Source organism: Gymnodraco acuticeps, unplaced genomic scaffold (assembly GCF_902827175.1).
Source record: "Gymnodraco acuticeps unplaced genomic scaffold, fGymAcu1.1, whole genome shotgun sequence".
NCBI classification, from domain to species: Eukaryota; Metazoa; Chordata; class Actinopteri; order Perciformes; family Bathydraconidae; genus Gymnodraco; species Gymnodraco acuticeps.
The window spans coordinates 2,726,130-2,746,754 of record NW_022991154.1 but is presented as its reverse complement, the minus strand read 5'-3'; positions in this window follow the sequence as shown (position 1 = coordinate 2,746,754).

Sequence of the window (20,625 nt, the reverse complement as noted above, 5' to 3'; positions counted from 1 at the left end):
TCCCGCTTCGTCATAGATAAAAGCCTCATTGAGGATTTTGACCGCCTCAACTCAGAGGAGCCTGGGCCGTCAGGAGCCGTCCCTAGAAGGGGGGGTACTGTCATGTCTAGGAAACTAATAGAGAAAGTGTATTCTTTATGTTAGTTTTGTCATGTCCCTTTGCCCTGTGCTTTATGTTTATTCCCTTAATTAATCATCCCTCTCATTTCAGGCCTCCCCGCCCCCTTCTGTCTCCTGCGTCCTTGAATGTTTTCCCCGCCCTGATTGTTTCCACCTGTGTATATATTGTGGTAGCTTCCTCCTGTTCATTGTCAGTTCGTTGTCTTACTATGACCCACGTTCCTGATTACCTCACGGACTTCCCACGGATCTACCTCATTGATCACTTGCTAGTTTTCCTCGAAAGAGTATATTTGTTTTCCTTGTTTTGATTACTGTGCTAAATTCCAGTAAAGTCTTTATTTTTTGAGAACACTATCTGAGTCGTGCAATTGAGTTCATGCCTCAGAGTCTCTCCTTGACAAAACCTGTCTCATGTTTGTTTGATTAGTCCTGGGTGTATTTAAGTTCTGGGTTTTCTGTCTCTCTTTGTCAGGTTGTCTTGTGTAATGACCAGTTCATCGGTGAATGTTCCGTTCTGTCTCTGTTTATTGTATATTTGTAGCCTTGAAATAAAGGAGTTATTTTCGTTATATCTGCATTTGGGTCCTGATTCCTGCACACCGTAACAATAATAGTGGATTATTCCACCTAGATTAGACATAGAAAGAGGATAATTTGTTAAACATTAGATAACAAACTCACTGTAAGAAATATGTATTGTAATGTTATTTAGGAGTTGTATTGATCATACAACAGTGAAGTTCAGCTCTAAGTGTTATGAACTGGCCTTGTCTGGTTACATTTTTATTGAAGCCAGACTACAAGTCGTATGGTTTAATTTGTATTGAACTCAGTCTCCAAGCAGTGTGGTTTATATCTGCACATGTTTGAGTGTTCCCCTCCCCTTCCCCCAGTCACATGAGGTTAGTGCTATACTGCTAATCTAGTTGGCCAGCCAATTGGCATTTCTACATGGTGAAATAGTTGGAGTAAAGATGTACACGAACAATGAGAGGAGATTAAGTTGTTTTGTTTTTCATGCTTTTCACCAAAGCTCATTTGAATGGTTATTATTTTAATGTAGTGTTGTTTTGTGTTATATTTCTAAACTATAATGTACCCACACGCATGTGGTTTATTTGTCACTGTTCATTTTAAAGTCAGCCACCTCATGGCTAGATCTCATCTCTGAGAGTCCATTGTGTTAATGAGTAAGAGGTCCTTTTGTTCTTCAGGCCACATGTTCAGGATGATCCACATCCAAGTTATTTGACCCCATGAGGTCAAGAGTAATTCTGTTAGACCACAATCTTGTGTAAGACAAATCATTGTTCTTTTGTCACATTTTGAATTACATAAGATTTAATTTTGCTAAATCAATTTATCTATAAATGTTGTAGTTGGAGTTTGGTGTTTGCTAACATTTTTAGGAACGACATAGGCCTACACTTGGGTCAAATTACATTACTGTGATCTGATTAGTGTGCTCTGCAGGTTTACTATTGTTCTGACCAAGCAGTGGGATTTTTAAGTACAGGGAGGTTCTTTCATAGTGTGTGAAATATGCGATGCTGGAAACATGTAGGTGTTGAAAAACTTAGTTTGGGCAAATATGTCACAATGGACGAAACGAGTTTTTGTAATATCATTAGTAGACAGTAATTGTGTTGTTTAGATGGCAGTTAACTACTAAGACAAATAGTATGATTAGAAAGAGACAGAGTGGAAAGGGTTGGATTTATTTAACCTCAGTGTGCTAGAATTTCTATAAGTAATGCATCCCGAGACCTGGACTCTCTCTCTCTCTGCCTGTCAGACGGCTAAGACCCCGATCCGCCTGAGCAAACAAAGGCCTATCCCAACCAGGAGACTGCTCCTTCTCAATAGACCAGACAGAGAACCAGAGCTGAACCAACAACAACAATAAGAACTGCAGCCAGAACTATCTCCACCTGTGGCATCCAGAACCAAACAGCTTGCTGACGGGCAGAGATCTACTCTCATCAGTCCCTCAGGCAGGGCATGAAGTTCCAAGCTGAGCCACGAGATTTGGCACAAGAGCAAAGTGTGGGACATGAGAGCAGAATCCGCCCTCCATAAAGCAGCAGAGAGACTGTAAAGGAGGAGATGAAATGCAAAGCAGTACAAGAACAGTGGCATGATGGGGGCTGCAGATGTAGCTGGGCAGATGGCTGCCTCAAAGACTTACAGCAAATGGATTCAACAGCTGATGGATAAAGGGGGAGGAGTCAGAATCAGAGGAGATGGTCGAGCAGAATGTGAGGTGGCCGGGGTCGCGGCTTGAGATAAACCAGAGGAGAGGGGAAGGGAATCAACGGGAATGAGTGAGTTTACACATAAACACACTTATTATAAGCGCACATTTAAAGAACTTGAATTGACTTGATAAATAAGTGAAGATAAAAAGTTGTATTAACCATGAATTAATCAATTGGTAAATTAAAAATAGCAGTAAAGGGGAAACTATTAAAGTAAAATGAGAATCATCCTAAAACACACTGAGGAATAAAGGGGGAGACATGACAGAATATAACCATGTTCTTCAATCTTTTCATCATGTTAACAAATTATTCTTCAAGAGATTTTTATTCACCTGTGAATAAAGTACTGATCTCATTTGTTGCAATATTGATTATCATTGAAAGGATAATTTTAGGAACCACTCTATAGGACAAATCAGTATTTGTATGGATAAGGCTAAAGGGAGAGCTGGTGCCAAGCCAAATATAGTATTCTAATCTATAAAGTATTGATTTCACCATTGTGCCATAGTTATTACCATAGGAGGGCTTTCGGATGGACATACGAAATGACTTCTGTTTTTAAATCCTTGAAGAAGTAGGGAGTAATTGTCACATGTTCGGACACCCAGGGTTCCACACACTGCTAAAGAGTTTAACATTGTTTTTTAAGTAGACCAGAATTGAAGATAAATGGGTATAATGAGCTATGAAATGCAAAGCTACACAGGTCCTAGTAATGTTTTGACACAAGATAATAGTTAAGTACACACGTTTCTGAAATCGATCTATTAGACATTTTAATATAGATTAGGTGTTGATAAACTGCAGTAGTAGTACGATAAGGAAGTGACATTTTTTTTGGCTAACACTTTGCAGGGAATGTGGGAAACAGCTGTTCCGATGAAAAGGTAGAGGTATCTGGAAAATTATAGTTGTAATCGTGAATTAATTAATGATGGCGCTCCATATGACAGATTTTTGTAGACAAAGGATACTGGCCTATGCTGAAATATCAAAGTCTCTGCAGAGCACGACACATGGCCAAAAAGACCAACTGACCTTTGACCCTGACCGACAGTGTAACTTGAGAAGGCACTGTCAATGACTGACTCTGGGGTGAACCTGACCAAACTTGACTTTACAACCTGACAGTGTGAGTGTGAATGTGAGTGTATGTCTGCATGTGATCAGTGCAACTGCATGATTTAAAACAATGACTAATCAAGCATGCTTTTGGACTAACACATTATTCTGGGGCTCTGTGGGAAATGAGAGGTTTCCTAAAATTCCACATAATTGGAAAACCGCACTTGTGCACTCCCACAGGAGTTTGCAGAATGTGAAACGCAAACTAAAACATGAAGATTCTGTTTATTTTAGGACTGAAAGATGGAGAGAAACACTTCATTTCACTGAAGTGTTTACTGTGGAAAATGATGGATGTACATTTATGAATAATGTTTGGTATTTTCTTATAATCCATTATTACCTGAAAGTTTTCTTCCCATACAGGATTTTGGTTACACATGAGTTAATGTGTAAAAAGGGGGAGTGTAAACTTCACAATGTACATTTTTCATTTAGGGACTGAAAGGAACCTGCTGCCCCAACTCGGATGTTCAATCTGACCATTGATTGACAGTTTTAGAATTGACCTGCTCCATATCTGGGGATAAGATACTGTTTGATGAATGTTGACATGTTTCTAATATTGATTGAGTTATAACAGGTAACACAGATGCAGAATCAGTGGCCAAGGGGCTACTGTGAGAGATGTAATTCCAGAATGGAATACTGAAGAAGTTGACCTGTGATGATGAAACAATTTTGTAATATTTCAACAGGTATAAAAGTAACTGAGGTTTAAAATGTAGAAAGAACATATTACAGTTAAAGCTAAAACATAGTAATGTAATGAGACAGAATTTAATTTAGACAACATCATGTAATTAGCCTGGTAAAGAAGTAAAAGCCATAGACTTTATTGTTTAGGTCATTATGGGGATATACATTTAATCTAAATTCATAATAGAAAGACATTTGATGACAGTTTGTTTGAATTCTTTATTCATACGCAGTGGTGGGTCAAACAGCTGAGGGCCCAGGAGCCCTGAGCGTAGGCTTGAGGGATTTGTATCAGATTTCTCCACACAGGTTGGTGACGCCAAAGGGAGACGCAGGAGGCCGACACAGCGGAGTTCGTCTGGCTGAAGGTCATCAGGACAAAGTGGCTCAACCCCAGGCTCTCCGGCCCGACCGAGTGACCCAGCGGACCTCTCATGCCGTCCGCATAGGAGGAAAGGGGGACAGCTGGTGCCAGTGTGCGGCGGGGAAACCACCTGCTAGGACCGGGGACGACATCAGGATGGACGTGACCCTCGCAGAGGAGGACTACTCGGAAGCAGCCATCAGTGGACTGGAGGAGCAGGATCCTGAGGACATCCCTACAGCAGACTACTCGGAAGCGGCTGTCAGCGGGCTGGGGGACTTGTCGAGGCAGCAGAGGAGTCTACTTCTCTCTGATCAGTTCCACCCATGAAGGGAAAGCCGCATCTCCCCCTCCCTATCAGCTGTCCTTGTTGGCTATTCCTCTGAGGGGGGGGGCTGATGATTCACCACACAAGGAGACTGCTTTCTAGCACTCAGGTTGCCCTCTCATGGTTCCTTCACTGCCATGGAAAGTGGTGTTCTGTTCCCAAAGATTTCAAGTACTTTGGGTCTCAGTTTCTGATAGATTTATACAATATTGGGGGACAGACACAGTAGAAAAGAATGATAGTAGATATGTTTCAAAATGCCTTGTGTAAGTTTATCTCTTGAGAATGAGATAAAAAGGGGGAATGTGGAGAATTGAAGATTATATTCATCTTAATGTCACCCATATATAAGAGGTGTGTTGCATCATGTTATCACTAATATAGGTGTGGTTTTATACATTCCTGTGGGAAATAAGGAGCAGGTTTGCAGGACAGGAAACTAGATGGGGGAGGGGAGCAGAGAGGGAAGTCTGAAGAATGTGTGTGTGTGAAAGCTGCAGAAATACCAGATGTGTTTGTTTTGCTTCAAACTAAGAGACTGTTTCCGGATCTTCTCGGCTGGCGCGCGCTGATACGCTACGACACGCCATCTTTTTGCATCCCCCAATGAGATAACCTAAAAGGAGGAGCATCTGACCACCGCTCCTCCTGTTTTGTTGTTGCATGTAAGCCTGTGCTGTCTTTGGTTCGGTTTCTTTCCTCCTGCCGTCAAGACGATGAGGTTCTCCCGGCATTTGGACCAGAGCAGGGGGTGGGCCTACCCCTTTGAGAAGTGTATTTGTATTCTTACCTTTATCATTAAAACAGATTATTGTTTAACCCCTATCCTGGTTGTTTTGAGTTTTCCTTCTTTTAAAACAAACTCATATAGGATCGGCGCGGAGCAGAGATATCTGCTCCTACAGCATCTATACCATGAAAATGCTCCCTGTCTAGTGTCCCCTTTCATTCATCATTGCCCTTATAATGTCTTGAAGAAATATACCACTGTAAGTATAATCTTTCATGGTTGTCACAGGGTGAGCCTCCCATTTATTCTGGAGCCAAAAAGTTGTAATTCTTTCGGGTAACCCCTAAAGGCATAGGAGTCTGAGAGTTCAGTTTGTTTAGACCAAAAGACAACAGGGAATTGGCAGTTTGGGAAAAAGAGTGGAATGACCATCGAGCCGAATTTGTGATTTTTGGATTCTGTTTAGTTTCGGTTCGTTAAGAGGATTATATTGGACCTAATTTGTTTGGCCACAGCAAATGTGCAATTTTATGGAACAATCATTTTTTTCCTAAACAAGTTTAGACATAATCCCAGCTCTAATTTGCATAATGTGGTCAACACATTCTCACTCCCAACTCGGCCTATGTTGACGTTATGTCAGGGTCCCTGTCGTCACTTTCCAACACAAGGAGGGGCCCTTTAGCGTTGAGTTTCAACTATCAGGGAGTCCCATTGACTTGCATAGAGCTCCCTGAACGTTGGCAATAGACGAGTTGGGATCGCGGCGAAATGCTCTCCGAAGATCCATTCTCACAGCGTTTATCAACCTTTTTCTAACTCAATATCAAGCCACACTTATCGTGTTTACTTCTTTATTTTAATTGAATAATGTCGGACTTTTGTTGCTGTCAGTTAGGGGGAGAGTAGGGGCTCAGAAAACTGAATTCTGTATTGTTTCATCGTTTTTTCCTTCTAATTTTGTATTATTTTCTAAACCACACACTGTTATCTACTCAACAATAAGACACAATTATCTTGACTTTTGGAGTCCGTCAGGACCGAGGGTCGGAGCAACTCATAGTAGTTGCATAAGATAATTGTACACCCGGAAGTAATTACTCTCTCCGCTTTGCTCAAACCCCGTGATTAGTCCTCAAGCTCTGTGATTGGATGTTTGAGTGGCAGTGCGCCGAGGGTTACGCCGAGCGTCAAACAGCACTTTGAAATGGGATGGAACCACGGCAGACTATCCAAAACTGGATCCACCATAGGGGTGCAACAACTAATCGACTTAATCGATTAAAATCTATTACCAAATTAGTTGCCAACTAATTCAGTCGTCGATTCGTTGGTGACGTCATCACGTGTGTTTTACGCGCCGTTAAGCTCCAACGTTATTGGTCTTTTTATCGGTACTGGAGACATTTAAAATATATAAGTCATGTATTATTGCTACATAAGCATTATATCACAGTCTTAGTGTCGCCAACTCGTTTCTAATATGCAAAAAGACAAAAAAAATGCGTCTATGATGTATTTTCCAATCCAGAAGAGAGATCTTTCTCTCCCCCGTCTGTGTGCGAGGGGGCGGGGCAGTTTACACACACGCAGCTGCTACATGCATGCAACACACTGCGGAGATGGCGGAGAGAACGCACTCCGAGGTGTGGTTAAACTTTACGTGTCTCGATGTGGACAATGCTCGTTGCCAAAAGTGCAATAAGAGATTAGCATGGAAGGGCGGTAACACGAGCAATTTGTCTAAACATTTAGCAAAAGTGCACCACATTCAGACGGAGAAATGCACCGGGTTCGACTGTCTTTCTAGCAGCTCTGTAGCCCCATCCACAAGTAACTTTTCCACGTCAGGTGTTATGTATGCTAGCAGCAACACACAGAGTTAACTCAATTATACAAACATGGGTTAATGATTAGAGGTAACTGAGTTATTTATTTTGTTAAACTTTAATACGATTTGTTAAAACACTGTTGTTTCTTTTGATGTGAAATATTATTTATTTAATTTAAATAAAAAGCAATGTTAATTTTGTTCAAAATGTGTTATAATATATGTATTTTTGAGTCTTCATTGTTAGTTTCCACATGCCTAAAACAACCTGAAGCTAAATCTAAAAGTTGAATGCTAAATAAGAGCGTTTGAGAAATTGTGCAAGGCGTAATAGTCCGAATAGTCGATTAATCGTTTCATTAAATCGATAGATTAATTGATTATCAAATTAGTCGTTTGTTGCAGACCTAGTCCACCACCCCGTCCCCAGAACTACACAGTTGGCATGCTGGCTATTGTGTGTTTCGCAACATGTTCTATGCAACCCGGTATCACGGTAAGACGTGAACATATGACGATTTACCATGCTGGGAGACGTGAAGATATCACGATTTCGTCCCTTCAAACGTGACAGTTACACGGTATTGTTAACATGGTCCAAATACCCGGAAATGCCAAGCAAATGCTTTACCACGACGGTCGGTTGTTATTATCAATATTAATATAATAATGATTTATTTTTTAATAGTCACACTCGATTTCGCCGATTTTCTTGTTGCCCCAGCTAGTCAACACCCCTATAGCCGAAACAAAGGCTACATTAATGTATTAAATCGATGTTAATCCATGTGTGCGGTTGTGGAATTTACGGACGTGACGTTGTGCAATTGCGTTGCCAGTCAACAACTTGGCTTCATGTTAATTTACAAACTAGAACCGTAGTTATATTTAAAACATTTTAGAAGGCCTCACGAAATACTTTAATGTACATTTAAATTTAAATGTGAAGGACTGTGTGTATAACAAAATACATCCGTCATAAACAATACCGGAAACAGACGTAGGCAAGATCCTCAGCTTGGTGATTGGATGGTTTAGCCGCAATGCACGTTGGAATATGGTGTTTATGAGATGTGAAATCCGAAAACATTTAAAAAAAAAAAATAATACTTTATTCCGAGTACTTGCTTTTCTCTTTGAAAGTCATGACATAACAGCATTGTAATACACGGTTCGGCTGCTTTAAGTATTACATATCTGCCGTAGTTCTCTATTTATATAGTCCGCTTCTGGGTCTGGCTTCCAAGAGGGTCCACCGCGCAGGTCTGCCCGTCAGGATTACTCAGGGTGCAGCGCCACACGGACACGGCGTGTCCCGGTGTGCCCCCCCCCTCGACGAGAGCCTGGCGGCCCATCTGCTCCCTCAGGCAGCTGGTCTGGCGGAGGGGAAAAAACCCCTGCCCCCGCTGCCTCGTGACCGTGAAAGGCTGGAGTATCTTGATAAAATATTCCGGCTCGGGGCAGAGCTGGCGGCAGCCAATAATCTGGGCGTGTTAGGGGTCCCGCTGATCACCCCTCAGCAGGAATCCCCCGTCTCAAGAAGACCGGAGTGATTATTTGGACCGCTGCATCGGACAGATGAATAATCTGGTCCATGGTGTAGCCTACGCAGCTGGCCGTGTGATGTCCCTGGCCACAGTGGGATCATTCCACGTGTGGTTGGGACTCACGGTGCTCTCCAAGAAGGACCATGATGATCTCCTTGGAGCCCCCGTATCCACGGAAGAGCTCTTCGTATCGATCACCTCGTTCACGCAGCACTTCAGCCGGTTAGAGGAAGAAAGAGTGTAGCTCAGCCGTATGCTGCCGCTGGCTCTTCCTCAGCGGTGTGAGCGCGAAGCCACGGTAAGAAGGAGAGAGAGGCGCAGGTACAGAGCACCCACGGCTCCCGCTGCTTCTCCTGCTCCCTCGGCTGGTTCTGCGGGGTGGGTTCAATTCCAGCACCCGCAGGGTCAGGCCGGGCCATCCCGACGGGCCTCTATCCCGGCCCCGCGTCAGCAGAGGGCTTCGGGATGGGGTGCATCGTCCTACCGGAGATGACAGGCGGTGGGAGGAAGTGTCCCGGCGGAATTGTCTTTCTCCACCCAGGACACAAGGGCGAATCCCGCCTCCTCCCTCTATGATGTTTAAGTGAAAAATGCCTTTAATAAAGATGATTGCATTTATTGTCTGTACAGATTCCCCACTCGCTGCCATGGTTGTAACTCCAGTAAAGGATGCAGCCAGCTGATGTAGTAATGTACTAACAAGACAAAATGTTAACTTAGTTTCCCATTGAGGAGGTGATCATTACTAGGTGCCCGAACCACCTCAACTGGCTCCTTTCGACGTGAAGGAGGAGCGGTTCAACTCTGAGTCCCTCCCGGATGACTGAACTTCTCACCTTATCCCTAAGAGAGACGCCAGCCACCCTGCGGAGAAAACCGATCTCGGCCTCTTGTATCTGCAATCTCGTTCTTTCGGTCATGACCCATCCTTCATGACCATAGGTGAGGTTAGGAATGAAAATGAGAGCTGAGCCAGAAGGCAAAGCTCTCTGTCTACCGGGCCATTTTCGTCACAACGGTGCGGTAAAGCGACTGCAGTACCGCTCCTGCTGCTCCGATTCTCCGGCCCATCTCACGCTCCATTGTTCCCTCACTCGAGAACAAGACCCCGAGATACTTGAACTCCTTCACTTGGGGCAGGGGTCGGCGGGCCGCATGCGGCCCTTTAAGCCCTCTGCTCTGGCTCCCTTGAGCTTAGACAAAAATAAGAAGGAAATAAAATAAAAGTATTTGTAGGACTATTTATATTTTGTTGCATGGTTGAAAATGTTTCGTATCTTGTATTTTGAGGTGATACTGTGACACATAAATAAAAAACAAAACGGTTTTAATTAGGTCAACTAAAATATGCGTCACATCCTGCTACGGTCCCACGTCAGCGCCTTTTCTTGCAGGTGAATAACCTGACCTAACCTAACCTGAGCGAACTATGGATAAATCAAAGAAAAGTACCGGAGGAACACAGTATTTAATTCTGTGTGGACAGAGTTATATGCTTTCACAGCAAACGATGCTGGTTTACTGGTATGTTTGATATGTATAGAGAAGTTGTCAACGGTGGTGCAGCCTTTACTATCGAGGAACAACAAGGGAGAGGAAGACAGCTGACGATCTTCAGTCATAATTCAATGGGGTATGTAATTCATTTCAGAAAACACTTTTTGTTATATTCCATGGAATGCTCTTAACGTCCCGATAGCAATGAATATATTAAATGCTTTGACAATAAATACATAAAAAATGTAATCTCTGGAAGCCGTAGCGCTGTAAAAAGCACGACCAATCATCTGAGCCGGCCCGGCTAAAATAACTGGATGGCCTACCTGCCTGTCAGCCTTCCATCTGTGCACAAACTTATCTCGTGCCCTCATTGGTCATGTGCGCGTTCGTGTGTGTCGGAGGAGGGACTCTGTAAGAAAGTCTGAAGGAAGAGGCAGATTTGTTCCGGTTGTAAATTCTAGCGCACTCGAGCTGGTTTCTCCATTCTTACCTACCCTACCTTTAACTCTTTTTAGGGTGCAGCTATATGTTTTATTTATTTCAAAGTGGGCCCATTTTAATAATATTTGTTTTCCTTCAAATGTGCTGTGTTTAATTTATTTTAAAGTAGGCCTGTGTATTATTTGTAATTCTCCTTATAAGAGTTATTTGTTTCTTATTAGAGGTTAACAGTTTTATATCATGTAATAAATAGCCTAATAAATGCAAAAAAACTGTAGTTTTTGTCTGATATAACAATAAATAACTATGAAATATGTTTTGCGGCTCCAGACAAAAAAATGTTTTGGAAAAAGGAGCAAAATGGCTCTTTTGGTCAAAAAGGTTGCAGACCCCTGACTTGGGGTAAGGACTCATTCCCTACTTGGAGTGGGCAGTCCATCGGTTTCCTGCTGAGAACCATGGCCTCAGATTTGGAGGTGCTGATCCTCATCCCAGCCGCTTCACACTCGGTTGCGAATTGATCCAGTGAGTGCTGAAGGTCGCACACTTACTGCCGAGGACCCGGACACAGCTCTCGCTTCGGGAGTACAGAGATTGGATGGCCCTGAGTAGAGACCCCCTCACCCCATACTCCTGCAGCACCTCCCACAGTAACTCCCTGGGAGCGTGGTCATATGTCTTCTCCAAGTCTACAAAACACATGTAGACCGGATAAGCATACTCCCAGGCCCCCTCCAGGATCCTTGCGAGAGCAAAAAGCTGATCCGTCGTTCCACGACCAGGACGGAATCCGCATAGTTCCTCCTCAATCTGAGGTTCGACAATCGGCCTGACCCTCCTTTCGAGTACCTTAGAGTAAACTTTCCCGGGGAGGCTGAGTAGTGTGATGCCTCTGTAATTAGCACACACCCTCTGTTCCCCCCTTTTGAAAAAGGGAATCACCACCCCTGTCTGCCACTCCTTCGGTACTGTTTCCGACTTCCACGCAACTTTGATGAGACGTGTCAACCATGACAGTCCCTCAACACCCAGAGCCTTCAGCATTTCTGGGCGGATCTCATCCACCCCCGGGGCTTTGCCACTGTGGAGTTGTTTGACGACCTCAGTGACCTCCCCCCGAGAGATTGGTGTTGATCCCCCGTCATACTCCAGCTCTGCCTCTAACATAGAGGGCGGAGTTGTTGGGTTCAGGAGTTCCTCAAAGTGTTCCTTCCAACGCCCTAACACTCCACCAGTTGAGGTCAACAACGTCCCATCCTTACTGTACACAGCTTGGATGGTTCCCTGCTTCCCCCTCCTGAGGTGTCGGAGAGTTTTCCAGAACAACTTTGGTGCCGCCCGAAAGTCCTTCTCCATGTCTTCTCCGAACTTCTCCCACACCCGCTGCTTTGCCTCGGCCGTGGCTGAGGCTGCTGCCCTTCGGGCCTGTCGGTACCTTGCAACTGCCTCGGGAGTCCCCCGGGATAACAAATCCCTGAAGGCCTCCTTCTTCAGTCGGACGGCTTCCCTGACCACTGGGGTCCACCAGGAGGTTCGAGGGTTACCGCCCCTTGAGGCACCTAAGATCTTGAGACTACAGCTCCCCGCCGTGGCTTCGGCAATAGAGGTTTTGAACACCGCCCCACTCTGAAGAACATATCTAGGATTAAAAGACTAATGTCACAGCATGATTTGGAAAAACTTGTCCATGCTTTTATCTTCAGTAGACTGGACTACTGTAATGGTGTCTTTACAGGTCTCACTAAAAAATCTATTAGAAAGCTGCAGCTGATTCAGAACGCCGCTGCTCGAGTCCTCACTAACACTAAGAAAGTGGATCACATCACTCCTGTTCTGAAGTCTTTACACTGGCTTCCTGTGTGTGAAAGAATAGATTTCAAAAATACTGCTGCTGGTTTATAAAGCACTGAATGGTTTAGGCCCAAAATACATTTCTGATCTTCTGCTAAATTATGAACCATCCAGATCTCTCAGGTCTTCAGGGACTGGTCAGCTTTCTGTCCCCAGAGTCAGAACTAAACATGGTAAAGCAGCGTTCAGTTATTATGCTCCAAATATCTGGAACAAACTCCCAGAAACCTGCATGTCCGCTACAACTCTTACTACTTTTAAATCCAGGCTGAAGACTTATCTTTTTGTCGCTACTTTTAATTGAAACTGAGCCGTTGTGTTCATCAGTAAAGTGGAACTTCTGTGTGAACTATTCATATCTTAAACTGCACTGTAACTTTTTATTCATGTACTTTTTATTCATGTATTTTTTCTTTTAATGTTTCTTTTATTATCTTTTACTGTTTATAAATGCCTTTGTCTGAATGTCTTTCATTTTTGTAAAACACCTTGAATTGCCTTGTGTTGAAAGGTGCTATATAAATAAACTTGCCTTGCCTTGCAATAATGTAGGTATATAATATTTTGTTATCTCTTAATCTATGCTTTGTGTCCTTCCCTTCACACAGGTACACCCACAGGGCCTCATTCTGACGGCCATTGTGGCTGCACTGGTTAGCTGGTAGAGGCTGGTGACAGCAGAGGGTGAAGTGAATAGTCAGAAAAACTATTTTTATTAAAATATAAGAGTCACTGGGACATATAAATGACATTTTTGGGTGATTGGAATCTTTAGTTTAAAAATAACAGAAAAGCATAAACATACATTTAGCATTTTCTATTTCCTATTCCATTCTATGATGTATGTGTGTTTAAGTAATAATATTACAAAGATGGTAAAAGGTATTGATATAATATTTGCTTTATTGTATGCCTCTGTGAACATCTAGGCCAAATTTGGTGACATCCTGATCAATATTTCCAGAGATACATGGGATAAGGCCAACACGGCCCCCTTCAGAGGAGCCTACATTTTCACTATTTTCGGTTATGGGAAAGTTCCAAACATTAACCAAAAAAAATAATTTTGCAGTAAAATATTCTGATTAATGATATGAAATATAAACAACCCTTAAATCAGACTTTAGTTACACCTGAGTAAAATTCAGGGAAGGTGATTGTCAAGTGCCAACAATCAGGCGTGTAACAGAGGTGATCTCTGGGCCCATAGATCTCGGTCTCCGTTACGGAGTATAGCGCTTCATTATTGGTGAAGTATATTCATTTGCTCCACGATAAAACATTGCACAGGAAGCATTTGATATAAAAGAGGACAAGAGCTTGTGTGGCGGTCAAACCCGTTTATTGAATGGAAGACGTCAGTATGAGAGCGCTGAATAATTGAAGTAAAGTGTTATGGCAATAAGTTTAATACAGCGTATTTCTGGTATATTCATTTTTAATGTCATCTAATATATGTGTATTAAAACTTGGATGGACCAGTCAATTTTTTCCTCTTAAATATAGAGAGGTTTTTTATATTGATGTTCCTATAATGATGTCCCATTTTTAGTAGAAGTACATTTAGCGCAAATGGTCTTTTCTTCCACTTGACTTGTTAATAATCAGAAGGTGGTTTTTTGGCTATTTTGTGAGTAGGTAATGGTACAGGACAATCTGTGATTTCTGCTGTAACCCTCTATGGCATGACTTTTTATTTTGGGAGGAAAAAAATGTTTCACCATGTGTTTTAGGAGCTTAGGGGTCCCTGATATTATATCAATTATAAAATGTGACCCCCCCTCACCCCTCAACCAGGGGTTGGTTTGTTGCCTCAGGGCAACAATGTGCTATGAGGGTATTGAAACACCAAGGATTTCTACAATTCAGAAGAAAGAGAAAAAACAACTCTATATGAATTCAAAAGGTTTTCTGTGTGTGTGTGTGTGTGTGTGTGTGTGTGTGTGTGTGAGTGTGTGTGTGTATATGTGCGTGTATGTGTGTGTCTGCGTGGTGTGTGTGTGTGTGTGTGTCTGTGTGTATGTGTGTGTGTGTGTGTGTGTGTGTGTGTGTGGGGGGGGTGTGTGTGTCTGTGTGTGTGTGTATGTGTGTGTCTCTCTCTCTGTCTGTGTGTGTGTGTGTGTGTGTGTGTGTGGTGTGTGTGTGTGTGTGTGTGTGTGTGTGTGTGTGTGTGTGTGTGTGTGTGTGTGTGTGTGTGTCTGTGTGTATGTCTGTGTGTCCAAAGCATGACTATGGGACTGCCTGAGGGTAGACACACACGCATGCACGGGAGATGGAGTTAACAACTGCTGAGTCATTGCCTAGGGTTCGCCCCGAAGTGAAACTGGCCAATGGAGAACTACCAGCTCACTGTCTTGGGCTCCCCCAGAAGGGAACTCGCCAATAACAAACAGCTAGGGGGGATGAACCGACACAACTCCTCCCCACTTGTGGGTATAAATAATATGATATTTTGATGTTCGGCGCCCCTTCTGACTGACCCTCTCGGTGTAGCACGGTGGTGGAATCGAGCCCAGAGTACTCTGTGAATTGTATTGTGTCTTTTACCATTAAAACAGATTAATGTTTAAAATGGTATCCTGGTGCTTTTTAATTCCTTCCTTTTTATGATTTAAACCAGCTCATCAAAAGGACACGCGGAGCTGAGGTGGGTTTCAGACCACGCTTTACTCCAACAGCGCGTTGGTGTCAGGGCTGGATTGGCACGTCAACCTATGGGTGAACAAAGTGATTAGCGTTTCTAGGATTTCAGTAGATCTTTAGACTAAGCAATAAACATTTCGGTTATCAATTTGTCATACCACCCCTGCAGTAGTCAACATCATAACACTCACCTCCGCCTGCTCTCCCGTCTCCGGTCCCAAGGTCCGTCACCGTAAAGGGGCCCCGGGGAAACGGCGGATCCTCTTTTATCGTTCCGGGTGGGGTTAAAAGAGCAGGTTGGAGGCAGGGGTGGTTTATTATCATGTACATTGATCTTGTTGGTTTATAATGTTTTTCTTTTCATACATTAATTAAGTATAATTTAAGTAATGGATGTTTGTTATTCTCAACTAAATGTGTATTGTTATTTAACTGGTTTCCTTATCTGAGCTTATATACACAACTACGTTGAAATTATGCAATGAATGAAACATTTGGGTCGCAGGTTCCTCAACCGTGCATTACAAGACATCTATCAATATGTGTGTATACCTCCACCATTAAACTGTCATATTCTGTACATTTCTTATACTATCTACATACATCTTATAAGAGTATAATTCATAGTATAATATCAGTTAAGCATAGTTAACATTGCAGGAAAGCAATATATTAGACGTTAAGTACTATGTCAGGCTTAATATGTATCTGTAGATACCCCCAAAGATTTTTTCTTATTTAAAAGAAGACCTTAACCTAAAGTATTCTTTAATGTTTAAAGAAAGGTTAATTCGTTTTTCTGTTTTGCACATCCTCCTATTTATATTTTTGTACATCCAGCACTAAACAGTTTTATTGTAGAGATCACTTACAGTATCTTCTTGATTTTTTATATTCTATATTTCTATCATTGACCTTCTACTTTCCCCCTATTTGTATGTACTCTTAATACTTTTTTCATCAAATATAACATTACAAAAATAATTAAATAACGTGCTTTAACCACTAGGCGGTGCACACAAGGTACACACAGCATACAATACCATAATAACTGTGTATTATTAGTCTAGGACACTTATGTATGTATAACATCTGAAGATGTGTAGTTTTATTCATGTTTTCACATAATTTTACAGGATATTGAAATATTATTTCACATGTTTTACTTCTACACATTAATATCTGATTTGTAAAACATCACAGACAGAAAGGTGTATGTGGCGTTTGGATTCTTGGACCCCAAAGCAGAGACAGACACAAGTAAAGTTCAAGATGTTTAATTAATAATACTAGGCCAAGGCAGGTACTGTCGACAGAAAGGTACAAAAACAAACAGAAGGAAAACGTTCCTAGCCAAAAACTCAAAAAGTTGCACAAAAACTGCAAAGAAAAACAAAAACTCGGCTTGGGCTGCAGAGAGGCACTCTGGATCGACAAATTGCATATAATTCTCTGGCAGAGAAGTGAGGTGAGTGCCAGGCTCTTAAAGAGCAGGTTGATTATGTGAGTGGGAACAGGTGTGCTTCATCTGCAGCCAGGAGAATACCAGCCACGCCCCTTGTCACACACCAGCCCTGCAGAGAAGGAGAGACAGAGTAGTGAGGGGTAAAATGAGCAAACAACAGGAAATAACTCAACAACAAAAAAAAACATGCATAAACATAACAGTATATCCGTCATTTAATGGTAAGCTATTGACATTCTGATTCCATGGATGTGTCTCCCATCACCCAAAACCCCTGACTATTCTTTCAACTCAGTATTTACATTCTTATATTCAAAGAAAATCAGTAATAACTTTAAAAACCATAAGTCCTTTTTTATCAGCTGTGCACCGTTATGGTGTAAATATAACCTATTTACCAATTTGATGAAACATAAAAGTCAGCTGAATTAAGGTTGTTACTGCAAGGAGACGTATTGTGTGAAGAGAAATTGAAGATGTTGTTTAATTGCTGATATATTTATGATCGACGTCACGTATTCAGTTTCGGTGGCATTTCTTCAGTTTTTCCAAAGGTCTTCTAATCAGGGCTCTATAAATAGAGAACTACGGTAGATGTGTAATATGTAATGCAGCCGAACCGTGTATTACAATGCCGTTATGTGATTACTTCCAAAGAGAAAAGCAAGCACACTCGGATTAAAGTATTATTTTTTTTAAATGTTTCTCGGATTTCATATCGCATAATAATAATAATACGTTTTATTTCGAGGCGCCTTTCAGGACACCCAAGGTCGCCTTACAGTGCATTTAAAAGTTAAAACAGCTAAAACAAAAACGGAACACAATTTAATCTAACCGACATGGCAATACAGCAGCATAAAAGCATAAAACAGGCAAGACAAGAGTGTGGAGCAGTGACGTGCGGTGAGGTTCATGGCTGGTGAGGCACTGACTCTGTCAGCTTTACAAATATCATATTTTGACCATAATCGACATATTCGGTTATTTTCAAAAGCTTTTTTAGTCTGATGCTTCGATTAATTCTAAACAGACCGTTCAACAAAAGGATACCCAACATCTAAATATTGGATTGTTCTTTCTTAGTAAGATCCCATTTTCATTACAAATGTGGTCTTACCGTGACTTGAAGATGAAGTCCATGCTATCCTTCTGGACAACAATCTCTATTACTTTTTTGTAAAAGTCCTCCTTATCTTCCTGTAGTTTCAAAAGTCTAGCTTGTTGTTTGCGTCTATACCGTCTCTGCGTAGAATAACAGTAGCAACAAGGACCTGTGGGCTCACTTGCGCCCCCTTCAGTGCGGCAGAGGTTATGGCTGCCTCTCCTGGTGCTTTTTTCATTGCCGTTGTATGATGAGACCAGGGAGCCTAAATATCATATATACGTGAAATAAGTTATTTAGAGACTATGGATGGCGAGGATAAATGTAATAAAGGGATCTACAAACATTACATTGGTGACATACAGTGAGATGGTGCAGGCATGCGCGTAGGGCCCGCTTTCCAGCCAGTTTCTGTGGGGTGACGCATTCTGAGGTGAGGCAGATCTCAGCTGTGCCTCACCTCACCCCACAGTAACTGGCTTGAGCGCGCTCACAAAATAAGTGCCCGCGCTACATTAGTGCCCGCGCTCCAGCCAGTTACTGTGGGTTTACGTGAGGCAGAGCTCGTCCCTGCCTCACTCCTCATCGCTCCCATGTAGGAGTTGTAGCGGAGCTCGGCAAATGTGCTAATTTTGACTATAAGAAGCGATTGGAATCAAACAGAAATCACATTTACAACACAGATCAGTGGAGACATTTTATTATTATTACTATTTAGTTTTTCTTTAGTTGTTTTTCCGTTACATTGGAGTATGACAGGTGAGGCTCTGCCTCCCCTGCCTCCACTGACTGCACGTCGCTGGTGTGGAGTGACGGAGTGAGAGGAGGATCCGTGATAGCAGGTTGAATGTGTTTTAGAGTGAGTAGGCCAGTTTAAACAGGTGGGATTTGAATGTCGTGATGGAGTCAGACTGTTGATGTGTGGAGGCAGAGAGTTCCAGAGCCTGGGTGCGGTGCAGCTAAAAGCCCTGGCTCCCATGGTGTTAAGGCGGGAGGTGGGGACAGTCAACATAAACACCATATCCCAACGTGCATTGCGGCTAAACAATCCAATCACCGAGCTTAAACCATAGCTGAGGATCTTGGGTAATCAGTTCAGTGGGTGTGTATCTGTTTGAGGTTATTTTATTTTGAAATTCAGTTCCTGACAGACGCCAAAAAAGCCTGATATTATAGAATTAAACAAATAAATAAAAACAAGGGTAATTGTCTGTTATTGATTGTTGAATAAATAACAGTGTGTTATTTAGAAAATAATAACAAATTAGAAGGAAAAAAAGATTTAAAAAAATACAGATTTTAGTATTCTGAGGCTCTGAGCCCCATTTATTTTCCCCGAGGACGGCAAAAAAGGTCTCACATTATACGATTTACAATAATCGTGGCTTGATATTGAGTAACAACATGTTTTTATTAACTACACCGCTTCCGGTCTTCCAAGACCCGACCGGACAAAAAGACGTGTTGCAGGCACGAAACATAGAAATACATTGCTTTTAAAATCGTTCTGTGTGACACGAAAAAAAGGGGAAAATCGTGTTGGTGAACACGAATCAATAGATTAAATGTTGTGACTATAACACGAAATGTCGTGAGACTGGTTTGTAGATTAGGGATGTGTTCCCAAGCCAACTGTTCCAACCACCTTTAACCCCCACTACAAAAACACCAACAAATTCCAAAGGCGAAACAGTGCCGAGTGCAGGCCGCTTAACAACTCCTTTCCCCAAACATAAGATCAAGACTTCCTTGGTCACACCACTAGCCTTGCAACCTATGATAAAAGCTTCAAAGACACAGTGTGGATCCCTTTCCCAATAGCACCACCCTAAGAAAGAAAAAAAGGTTATGCACACTGACATGGGCCTCCCACAAAAAATCTCACCGAAAAGCAAATGACATCCCCACAAATACAGGCAACCCATTTTTCTAAGCTACGTCGGTGGATATCTATGCAAGTTAGTGTCATGACACAATTCATGATCTAGACTAGAGTCAATAAAAGGAATTGCATTTTTACAAACAAAGGCTAACTTGGTAAAAATTCCATATTCCACAGTAAAATGCACACCGAGGCTACTGAAACAGTGAGGAAAAAACTGGAGAAACCAAAAATGCAAAAGGAAAACAAAGTGATGCATGTTAAGACAGTGCCTCCGTACTACAAGTATCAAGCAGGTGGATACAGTGGCCAGCTGTTTCTCGTTCACTGATGGCACTCAGCTCCATCCAACCAGAAACCTTCTAAAGGATAAGACACACAGTTTGAGAGGAAGCGTTCCACATAAATCTGCTATAGAGTTCCTGTCACTTTGGGTAAGACATGTAGTATGATCGGTACTACACATATAAATAGAATGAAACTGAAATGTAGGCTAACTGTTGGCCATGTGCTGCGTCTCAATTTGAGTCCTACTGTACTTACATGTACTATTTTGAGTACACCAATGCTTAGTATTGCAAAATCCAGTGCACTATGAGTATCAGAATTCAGTATCAGAATCAGTAACAGGTTTATTACCAGGTAGGTTTACACGTATGAGGAATTTGACTTGGTGTCCTGGTGCATAAAAACAAGAATTAAAAACACAGGCAGAGAAGTAGAAAAA